The sequence below is a fragment of the Chlorocebus sabaeus genome, chromosome 14, assembly GCF_047675955.1.
Source record: "Chlorocebus sabaeus isolate Y175 chromosome 14, mChlSab1.0.hap1, whole genome shotgun sequence".
In the NCBI taxonomy this organism is placed as follows: domain Eukaryota; kingdom Metazoa; phylum Chordata; class Mammalia; order Primates; family Cercopithecidae; genus Chlorocebus; species Chlorocebus sabaeus.
The window spans coordinates 89,286,202-89,296,941 of NC_132917.1; positions in this window are offsets into that span (position 1 = coordinate 89,286,202).

Sequence of the window (10,740 nt, forward strand, 5' to 3'; positions counted from 1 at the left end):
CACCACCTCACACATGCTGACTGAGCACAAGCTCTGCTATTCCAGGCCTTGCGCATTCCAGGCATTGTGCATATATTAATAAGCTAAACAGATAAGATTTGTGTCCACGGGGAGCATACAGTCTTGTGAGATAGACAAATAATAGGCCAGGCGTGGTGGCTCACACCTGTAATCCCAGCACTTTGGGAGGCTGAGATGGGAGGATCACTTGAGGCCAGGAGTTCGAAACCAGCCTGGTTAATGTAGTGAAAATTCATATCTATTTTTTTAAAAAAGCAAATAATAAATAAATGCTATAAAAATGTGCAATTAATGAGCCTGGTAAAGAAATAGAGGCCCAGATGAGACTTGGAAAAAAATTTTTTTTTGAGGCGGAGTCTCACTCTGTCACCAGGCTGGAGTGCAGTGGCGCTATCTTGGCTCACTGCAAGCTCCACCTCCACTGTGCCCAGGTTCACACCATTCTCCTGCCTTAGCCTCCAGAGTAGCTGGATTACAGGCGCCCGCCACCACGCTCCGCTAATTTTTTGTATTTTTAGTAGAGATGGGGTTTCACCATGTTAGCCAGGATGGTCTCATTCTCCTGACCTCGTGATCCGCCCCCCTCGACCTCCCAAAGTGTTGGGATTACAAGCGTGAGAGGATTACAGGCGTGTACAGGATTATAGGCCCGGCCGAAAAATAAATAATTTAAATAAGTTGTTGCAACCTTATTCTGTGGCTTGACGAAAATATGATTGTGGAACCTGAGCAACATAGCTAACAGCTGCAAGTTTTGCTTATCTGATTATAGATTCATCCTTTTAAAATTTTTTTTTCTTTGTAAAATGTTGTGAAAGACTGAATGGCACCGAGATAAGACCCCTTCCCTTCTTAGTCACTGATCTTTTGTTATAGATTAACTTCTTTTCTTGTACCAGATGGCACAAAATACTCCATGACTATTAAATTACTCAAGATGCAGCTGTGCACGGCAGCTCACGCCTGTAATCCCAGCACTTTGGGAGGCTGAGGTGGGAGGATCTCTTGAGTTCAGGAGTTTGACACTGGCCTGGGCAACATAGTGAAACCCTATCTCTTAAAAAAAAAGGGGTGATATCTTTGGGAGGAGTCATTTTTACCACAGGTAACAATCAAGTTTCCTCAAAAATAATTACAAAATTAAAAACAAAGCAGACAAAGAATGGAGAAGAAACTATAGATTAAAAGGGATTTAAGAGCCAGTCATGGTGACTCATGCCTGTAATCCAATTATTCTGGGAGGCTGAGGTGGGAGGATCGCTTGAGGCCAGGAGTTCAAGGTTACAGTGAGCTATGATCATGTCACTACACTCCAGACTGGGCAATAGAGCGAGATCTGTCTCTATAAATAAATAAATGATAAAATATTAAGTATCTCTTTCCAAAAAGGAACAAGCTAAACCAATCAGCTTGCTGTAATCATGAACCACCTTTGTATGGAAGATGTTGTAATCCTGCTAAACTTCTTTGTTTCTGCCTAGATAGTGAGATCTTAACGTCTTCACTTCGCAGGACTGACCGCCTTCCTTTGGAGTCTGTACTTCCCAGGCAGATATCCTCAAACTGTGTGCTTAAAGAAGCCTTCAAAGTTCTATTTTAATCCCTTTGATTATTTCAGGCTGACAGACTGGAGGTTGCTGTGTGTGTATGTGTATCACTGTGTTGTCACCTGACAAATAAGGAGGTTCCTAAGTTTAGAAAGGAGAGCTTTATTTCTCACAAAAGGTTGCAGCCTGCAAGTGGCCATTCTGACAGGTCAGGAAGCTTGGACTCCAGCCAGCAGCACTTCAAGGTAGGGGTTAAGGAAACAGGAATTTATGCTGAGTGGGTTGGCCACGTATATATATTCAACAGGTTACAGGAGAAGCTATGCATATTTATGAAAAGGAACCACAGGGCTAGTAGGCTAATGATTGCAACATGCATCCTAAGTTCAACTTTAGATTAGTCAGGGCTCTCCGGAGGGACAGAACTAGTAGGATATATGTATATATGAAAGGGAGTTTATCTGGGGGAACTGGCTCACATGGTCACAAGGTAAAGTCCCATGATAGGCCATCTGCAAGCTGAGGAAGAAGGAAGCCAGCAGTGACTCAGTCCGAGTCCAAAAGCCTCAAAAGCAGGGCAGCCAACAGTGCAGTTTTCAGTCTGTGGTCAAAGGCCCAAGAGCCCCCGGCAAACCACTTGTGCAAGCCCAAGAGTCCAAAGGCCGAGGAACCTGAAGTCTGATGTCCAAGGGCAGGAGGAGGGGAAGGAAGCATCCAGCCTGGGAGGAAGGTGAAAGCTAGAAGGCGCAGCAAGCCAGTTTAGCCCACCTTCTTCCACCTGCTTCCTTCTAGCTGAGCTGGCAGCCAATTGAATGGTGCCCACCCACACTGAGGGTGGGTCTTCCTCTCCCAGTCCACTGTCTCAAATGTTAATCTCCTCTGGCAACACAGAAACAGCGAGAAACAAGACTTTACCAGCCATCTAGGTATCCTTCAATCCAATCAAGTTGACACCTAATATTAACTATCACAGATGGTTAACCTAATTTATGACAATTAGGCCCTATACATCAAAAGGTGAAGCAGAGGACATGAAGTCCCTCTGTGTGTAACCTCTGTAGACTGGTCAGAACCACTCCTGTGGGCAGTGGTTTCTTATCAGGAAGGAATGCTGGTCAGTGTTGAAATTGTAAAATGGAGAACCAGTCAAATGGTTGGTTGAAGTCAGCGGTGGAGCAAATTTTTTTTTTTTTTTTTTTTTTTTTTTTTTTTTTTTTTTTGTGGTTGGGGGTACAGAGTCTCTTTTTGTTGCCCAGGCTGGAGTGCAGTGGTTCAACGACCACTCTGCAGCCTCGGCCTCTACCTCCCGAACTCAAGCAATCCTCCCACTTCGACCTCTCGAGAGTTGAGACTACAGGCATGTACCACCATGCCCGGCTAATTGTTTTTTTTGAGACGGAGTTTCGCTCTTGTTGCCCAGGCTGGAGTGCAATGGCGTGATCTTGGCTCACTGCAATCTCTGCCTCCCGGGTTCAAGTGATTCTCCTGTCTCAGTCTCCTGAGTAGCTGGGATTACAGGCACATGCCACCATGCCTGGCTAATTTTTGTATTTTTAGTAGAGACAGGGGTTTCATAATATTGGTCAGGCTGGTCTTGAACTCCTGACCTCAGGTGATCCACAGGCCTCGGCCTCCCAAAGTGCTGGGATTACAGGCATGAGCCACTGTGCCTGGTCTTGCCTGGCTAATTTTTTAAAAATTGCTTTGTAGAGATGGGGTCTCACTATGCTGCCCAGGCTGGTTTCAAACTCCTGGACTCAAGCAATGCTTCCCTGTCTCAGCCTCTCCAAGTGCTGGGATTACAGGCATGAGCCACTGAGCCTAGCCAGATAATCTTTTTTCTGGTTTCTGGTTTTTGTTTAACCTTTAGGAAGGACAGTCTAGTGGCAGTTAGCGAGGTGGGACAGGGTGGTATAATAAGGTGTGTCCAAAGTCCCATCCTGTCTTGGCTAGAAACTTAGTTTTTATGTTTTCTCTAGGGTTCCCTTGGCCAAGATGGCATCTTTTCAGTTGGTTGGGGGGCTTAGTAATTTATTTTTATTTCCAAGTGTTCACATCTGTGATTGTGAATGGGAGCTGCACATCAATGTGTTTGCACACACATTGTTGCATGTTTGCATGACACACAAGTTTGCATGTCTATTTAACGTTCTACATGTTCACACCCTGATTAATACTCATGGCTCAGCATTCACAGTGCAGAAGGAGCTTTCCTAACACTGGGGAAAGTAAAATTACAAGTTTGTTTACCCTGATAACAAAACCACTCTGAGTTTTTGCTTGAACCATGAATAAAGCTGCACCAGGGTGAAATTTTGCACATGGCTACTCCTAGTGTCTTTTCGTTAGGACCCTGCAGGCTAGAGTGTTCATTCTTCAGAGGGACCTTCAGTTCTAGAATGATCAACAAGTATTAATAAACCTTTGAATGGCCTGGACTAGCTTCCACTTAGGATATTACAAAGCTCATTGGGGCTGGCAGGCCTGGTCACCTATTGGGGAAATGACCAGTTCTGAGCTTTTCAGGTTCAAGGGCAAATCAGCCACTTGGTGGTGGGAAGTTAAGGGGTACGAGGGGGTATGATTTGTGAAATATATATTTGGTCTTCATCCTGTTTCCTGAGATATAGCTTCTAAAATCTTTGGAATCTCCAAAGCGATAAGTCTTTTTGTATACTACTAAGTTGACTGATGCCTGAGGGTTCCTGGATAGCTTCTGAATGGTGCCGGTCACAGAAAGACCAAGATAGGATGAGAGGGTTGGGATTAAAAATTTAAGCCCCACCCTCCAACCTCTAGGGAGGGAGAGGGGCAGAAAAGGTTGAGTTGATCACCGAATGGCCAATGATCTAATCAATCACGCCTATGTAGTAAAGCCACCATAAAAACCCAAAAGCAGGCGTGGTGGCTCACGCCTATAATCCTAGCACTTTGGGAGTCTAAGGCGGGCAGATCACGAGGTCAGGAGCTTGAGACCAGCCTGGCCAAAATAGTGAAACCCCATCTCTACTAAAAACACAAAAATTAGCCTGGCATGGTGGCGTGTGCCTGTAGTCCCAGCTACTAGGGAGGCTGAGGCAGGAGAATCACTTGAACCTGGGAGGCAGTGGTTGCGGTGAGCCAAGAAGGCACCACTGCACTCCAGCCTGGGCAACAGAGCGAGACTCCAAACAAAACAACAAAACAAAACAAAAAAACCCAAAAGGACAGGGCTTGGAGAGCTTCTGGACAGCTGAACACGTGGAGGTTCCTGGAAGGTGGCACGCCAGGGAGGGTATGGAAGCTCTAAGCCTCTTCCCCCAAACCTCACTCCATGCATCTCTTCATCTATATCCTTTGTAATATCCTTTATAATAAAGCAGTAAATGTAAGTAAGTTTTTCCCTGAGTTCTTTGAGTCACTCTAGCAAATTAATTAAACCCAAGGAGGTGGGCTTAAGAACCCTAATTTCTAGCCATTTTGTCAGACGCACAGGTAAAACAACATGGGGCTTGTGATTGGCATCAGCAGTGGGAGACAGTCTTGTGGGACTGAGCCCTCCACCTGTGGGATCTGACAATTTCTCAGGTAAGTAGCGTCAGAATTGAATTTAAGGCAGGGCGCGCTAGCTAGCTCATGCCTGTAATCCCAGCACTCTGGGAGGCTGACGTGTGTGGATCACTTGAGGTCAGGAGTTCAAGACCAGCATGACCACCATAGTGAAACCCCGTCTCTACTAAAAATACAAAAATTAGCCAGGCATGGTGGCAGGCACCTGTAATCCCAGCTACTCAGGAGGCTGAGGCATGAGAATCACTTGAACCCAGGAGGTGGAGGTTGCAGTGAGCCAAGATCGTGCCACTGCACTCCAGCCTGGGTGATAAAGGGAGAGTCAGTATCAAAAACAAACAAACAAAAGCAAAACAAAACAAAAACCCCAAAGAATTGAATTTAATTAGCGAACACCCAGCTGGTGTCACCTCCTGGAGGACTGGCATGTGGGGAAAAACCCCCACACATCTGAGGTCACAGAAGTATTTCATGCTGTGAGAGTACAGGAAAAACAGAGTTAGTTTTTATCTCTGTGTTCTCAGAGCCTACTTCCAAAAGGTAGGCAGAGCATCTCCCCACCCCCTACCTCCTTATTCCAGCTCCAGGGCTACGTCTCACCATTCCTGCCTTGAGGACAACCCAAGCAGAGGCATCCTGCCACCGTTTAGTCACCTTATAGTCACTTTAGAGTCACTTTAAAGGTCTAAAGTCACCTTTAGTCACTTTAGAGAACTCTGTCAGCAGGTCAGGTAGCTTGAGACTTGTGGGACAAGGAAGCCAGAACTCAGCCCAGACACATGCCTGCCCAGCTCCCTGGACAAGGGCAGGAGCCATTCTTCCCTCCAGACCCTCCTTCTTCCACTGCACTTTAGCCTGGGCAACAGGCTAAATACTCCATCTCAAAAAAAAAAAAAAAAAAAATTATTAATGTTGTTGGGTGTGGAGCCTCATGCCTGTAATCCTAGCACTTTGGGAGGCCAAAGTAGGAGGATTGCTTGAGGCCAGGAGTTCGGCACCAGCTTGGGCAACATGGTGACACCCCATCTTTACAAAAAATGTTTAAAAATTAGTTGGGGGTGATGGTCTGTACCTGTAGTCCTAGCTACCTGGGAGGCTGAGGTGGGAGGATGACTTGAGGCCATGAGCTGGAGGCTGCAGTGAACTATGATTTCAACACTGCACTCCAGTCTGGGCAACAGAGGGAGACCCTGTCTCAGACAAAACAGAAAATAATTCTTTTTTCTTTTCTTTTTTTTTTTTTTTTTTTTTTTGAGTTAGATTCTTGCTCTGTCACCCGGGCTGGAGTGCAGTGGAGCGATCTCAGCTCACTGAAACCTCTGCTTCCCTGGTTCAAGCGATTCTCATGCCTCAGCCTCTTGAATAGCTGGGATTACAGGAGTGTGCCACCATGCTTGGCTGATTTTTGTATTTTTAGTAGAGATGGGGTTTCACCATGTTGGCCAGGCTGGTCTTGAACTCCTGACCTCAAGTGATCTGCCCACCTTGGCCTCCCAAAGTACTGGGATTACAGGCATGAGCCACCGTGCCCAGCCTGGAAAATAATTTTTTTTTTGAGATGGAGTCTCACTGTGTCACCCAGCCTGGAGTGCAATGGTGCGATCGTGGCTCGCTGCAACCTCTGCCTCCTGGTTTCAAGCCATTCTCCTGCCTCAGCTTCCTGAGAAGCTGGGATTACAGGTACCCGCCACCACACCCGGCTAATTTTTTTTTTTTTTTTTTTTTAATGTATTTTCAGTAGAGACGGGGTTTCACCATATTGGCCAGGCTGGTCTCTAATTCCCGACCTCAGGTGATCTGCCTGCCTCGGCCTCCCAAAATGTTAGGATTACAGGTGTGAGCCACTGCGCCCAGCCAAGAATTCTTAACTGATAAAAGATGGTTAGCTATAGTAAGTGGTTCAAGAGGACTACAAGGCAGGAGCTGACAAACTTTTTCTGTAAAGGGCCAGATAGGCAATATTTTAGGCTTTGTAGACAAGAGGCACAATTAAAGACATTAGGTAGGTCCTCATATAACAACACAGAAGGAAATGTCCACATTTTTTAATAGATGAAATTCGAAATAAAGTAATGAGTACACGTTTTGGAATAATGTTCTATTAATGAAAAGAATGGGATCCATTTTGCTGGGATAACATTTTGCCTAGTTGAGGTTCCCATGTAAAATCGTCTCAGATCCGGCAGTACAAAAGCTGGATTTAATCTGCAGGTGGTACTGTGCCGGCGCTCTAAGCCCTGTCTATGGGGTGGAGGGATGGTGAACAAGAAACTGAGAAACTTAGAAGAGGGTCTGTCCCCCACAACTGAGATTCAGACCTCTGCAGGGAGAACCAGGTCACACAGCCCACCGGGGACAAAGAAATTTGTTAGAGGACATAGGACACGGACACAGACGAGAACGGATGGACACACACACTCCCAGAAAAAAGTGCCAACTTGGGCAAAGTACCTTTTTCCACCTGCCACTTCACAATGACCCTCCAGCGCCCTCTACTGGCAGAGACTAGCATCAAGCCAACTGGCAAACCAGAGGCGTCCTTTAAGGTCGTTTTGCAGAGTAAAGACTGCTTGGAGCTCAGAGGCAATAATTCCGTAACTTGCACAGGGATACTCATAGTGAGGCAAACAAATTTTTCCCCAACTTCTTGCTTGTCTTTAAAAGTGTTTACTAGAAGGTCGGGCGCAGTGGCTCACGTCTGTAATCCTAGCACTTTGGGAGGCCGAGGTGGGCGGATCACGAGGTCAGGAGTTCGAGACCAGCCGGACCAACAGGGTGAAACCCCGTCTCTACTAAAAATACAAAAATTAACCGGGCATGGTGGCGCGCACCTGTAATCCCAGCTACTCAGAAGGCTGAGGCAGGAGAATCACTTGAAACCGGGAGGTAGAGGTTGCAGTGAGTCGAGATCGCACCATTGCACGCCAGCCTGGGCGACAGAGTGAAACTCCGTCTCAACAACAACAAAAACAAAAACAAAAAGTTAGTCAACTGGAACCTGTTCCCCACCCACTTAGTTCTCTGATCATAGAACCCATAGTTATCAGTGTATTGTGTATCCTTCAGACCTGTTCGATGCTCACATACAATGCTTTATTTTTAAAATTTCCATTTTACAAATTTTACAACAAAATCTTCTGCTTTACACAAATTTAAACTGTTTCGGCAGTTACATCTATTAATTTTTCTTTGATGGTTTCTGGTTTGTATCTTATTTAGGAAGGTCATCCATACTTCAAGATTAAAAACACTTTTCCCATATTTTCTTTGAATACTTTTATATTTTAGTTTTGACACATGTATCTGTAAACCATCTGGGTTTTAATATCTGAATAGAGTGTGAGGTGACGATTAGATTTTATTTTCTTCCAAGCGGGTGGCCATTTAACTGCTTCAGTGTTATCTAATCCATCCTTTCCAGCAGATTCAAATGACTTAATACTGGGGACCCCAGTCCCCAATCATCAGTAACAACTGCCAAGGATGGCTTCATCCCACAGGTCCCTCTCCTCCTCGGGGCCTTCCCGGCCTGGCCCCTTCTTCTCTCTCCCGGACCTTCTCGCATCTTTCGCGGTGTCCCGACCCTGGTGATTCTTCTTGCCGAGTCTGGGCCTCTCTGCACTGCCTGGGGCACCCTCGGCCTTTCTCCTGCCACTGTTCCCTTTGTGTGAGTCTCCCTTCGCACGGTGCTTCCTCTTGAGCTCCTCCCCGTGCCTCCTCCTCAGGCCTCGGTCCCCACAGCCTCTGTCCCCATGGCCCGCCTGCTGGGCGCTGCCGCGGGGCTCCCAGAAGAGGCAACAGGAACCTTCCCTGCCCTGTGTCCCGCGGACGCCTGTGTTCTCTCCCTGCCCAGATGGGCTTAGAAGCCACCGGTGTTTGAAGAAACGGTCCTGATTCTCTTGACTGTGATTTACAGATTCCAGTCTTCGTGGAGCATAAGGAATTTTAGGCCAGGGAGGTACCCGGCTTTCCACGGTCCTCAGTCTTTCCAAGGAAGCCGGGAACAGGTGGGGTCTCCAGAAAGGGAGTCCCTGCTGCTCTGGCCCCCGAGGCTCAGTGGGACCCCTTTCTTGGTACACGGAGTCCTCCTTCACCTTTGTAAAGCAAAGTGTTGGTTGCAATCCTCTGGCTTTCTGCTTTCTAATATAATCCTCCAGTTCATGTTGAAAAGAGTTAGAAGTCTTAGAATTTTCCATTATCTTGATTACGGATGAATCTGTTAGGGAAAATGGGGGGAAGCTTTCTGTTAAATGTATTATTTTGCTATGATTTTTTTGTGTGTCCTAAAGATGAGACTCCAAATTCTAGGGGAGATTATGTTATGTAATATGCTGTAAGTACTACATAGTCACTGATGTTGAAAATATTTCTGACATAGACTGAAAATGATGAAATATAATGGACTAAGAAAATGAGCCTTAAAACACTGTGCAAATTTGAGGATCTATAACTATATAATAAATATAACACATATAGATAGGCATAAGATTTATCAGTGGTTACCCCAGGTTTAGGGGGAACTTAGATAATTTTAGTCTTAATTGTTCTGAATTTTTGCCAAAAATACTATCACTTGTGTGATAAAAAAAGAAAATTAAGTTGTTTCAAGAAAATAGACAATCAACTAATCTAAAATCATTCATAAATTCTACAAAAACAGAACAAGCTAGTCCTGTGCTTATTATATGCCAAGAAAGAAATAATAGAGAGATAATTAAACATATTCCCAGGTCACTCACATTCTATCTATTTTAAATCTAATAGCTGGTGAAAAAACAGGGGAAGACACTATTCTTTTTTTTTTTTTTTTAACAAATGAAGAAACTGAGTCACAGAGAGTTTGGGTTGCTTACTTAAGGTCACACACAGCTGAAAAGTACAGGCAGGATTTAAACCCAGGGAGCGAGGGTTCAGAGCCTGCTGGCTCAGTCATACTCTGTAGCTCAGAATGCTTTTCATCTCTGAGATTTGTACCAACCTTATAGGTGTTTTGGGGACTAAGACAGTGATTACAACTGAAGGACTGGGGACAGCGCTGGGGATGCAGCAAGTGGCCAGTGACTGGTAGCTATTAATATTCTCATTAAGATTCAGGAATAAGGACCAGCAATATTAAATGTTTTACTAGCAGTCTATTCTGAGAACTTGCCTCCATTTTATTTTACTAATTTTTTTTTTTTTTTTTTTTTTTTTTTTTTTGAGTCAGGGTCACTCAGGCTGGAGTGCAATGGCATGACCATGGCTCACTGAAGCCTCGAACTCCTGGGAGACACCCGCTGCTCCACACCTCACAGCCAGCACCATCAACAGGTCCTGCCAACTTCTGTTTTCAAAACCTGTCCAGAATCTGACCAATTCTACCTAAACTGCTCTTGCCTGGGCCAGGGTGCCACATGTCTCCTGGATCAGGGCAGTCACCCTTCTCTGGTCTTCCAGCATCTATTTCCAAACCAGCTGCCAGGATAACCATTTTAATGTGATGTCATCCTGGCTATCTCAAAACCATTAAAGAGCTCAAAATCCTCTGCTCAAAACCATCAGAGGGCCGGGCGCGGTGGCTCATGCCTGTTATCTTAGCATTTTGGGAGGCCAAGGTGGGTGGATCACCTGAGGTCAGGAGTTC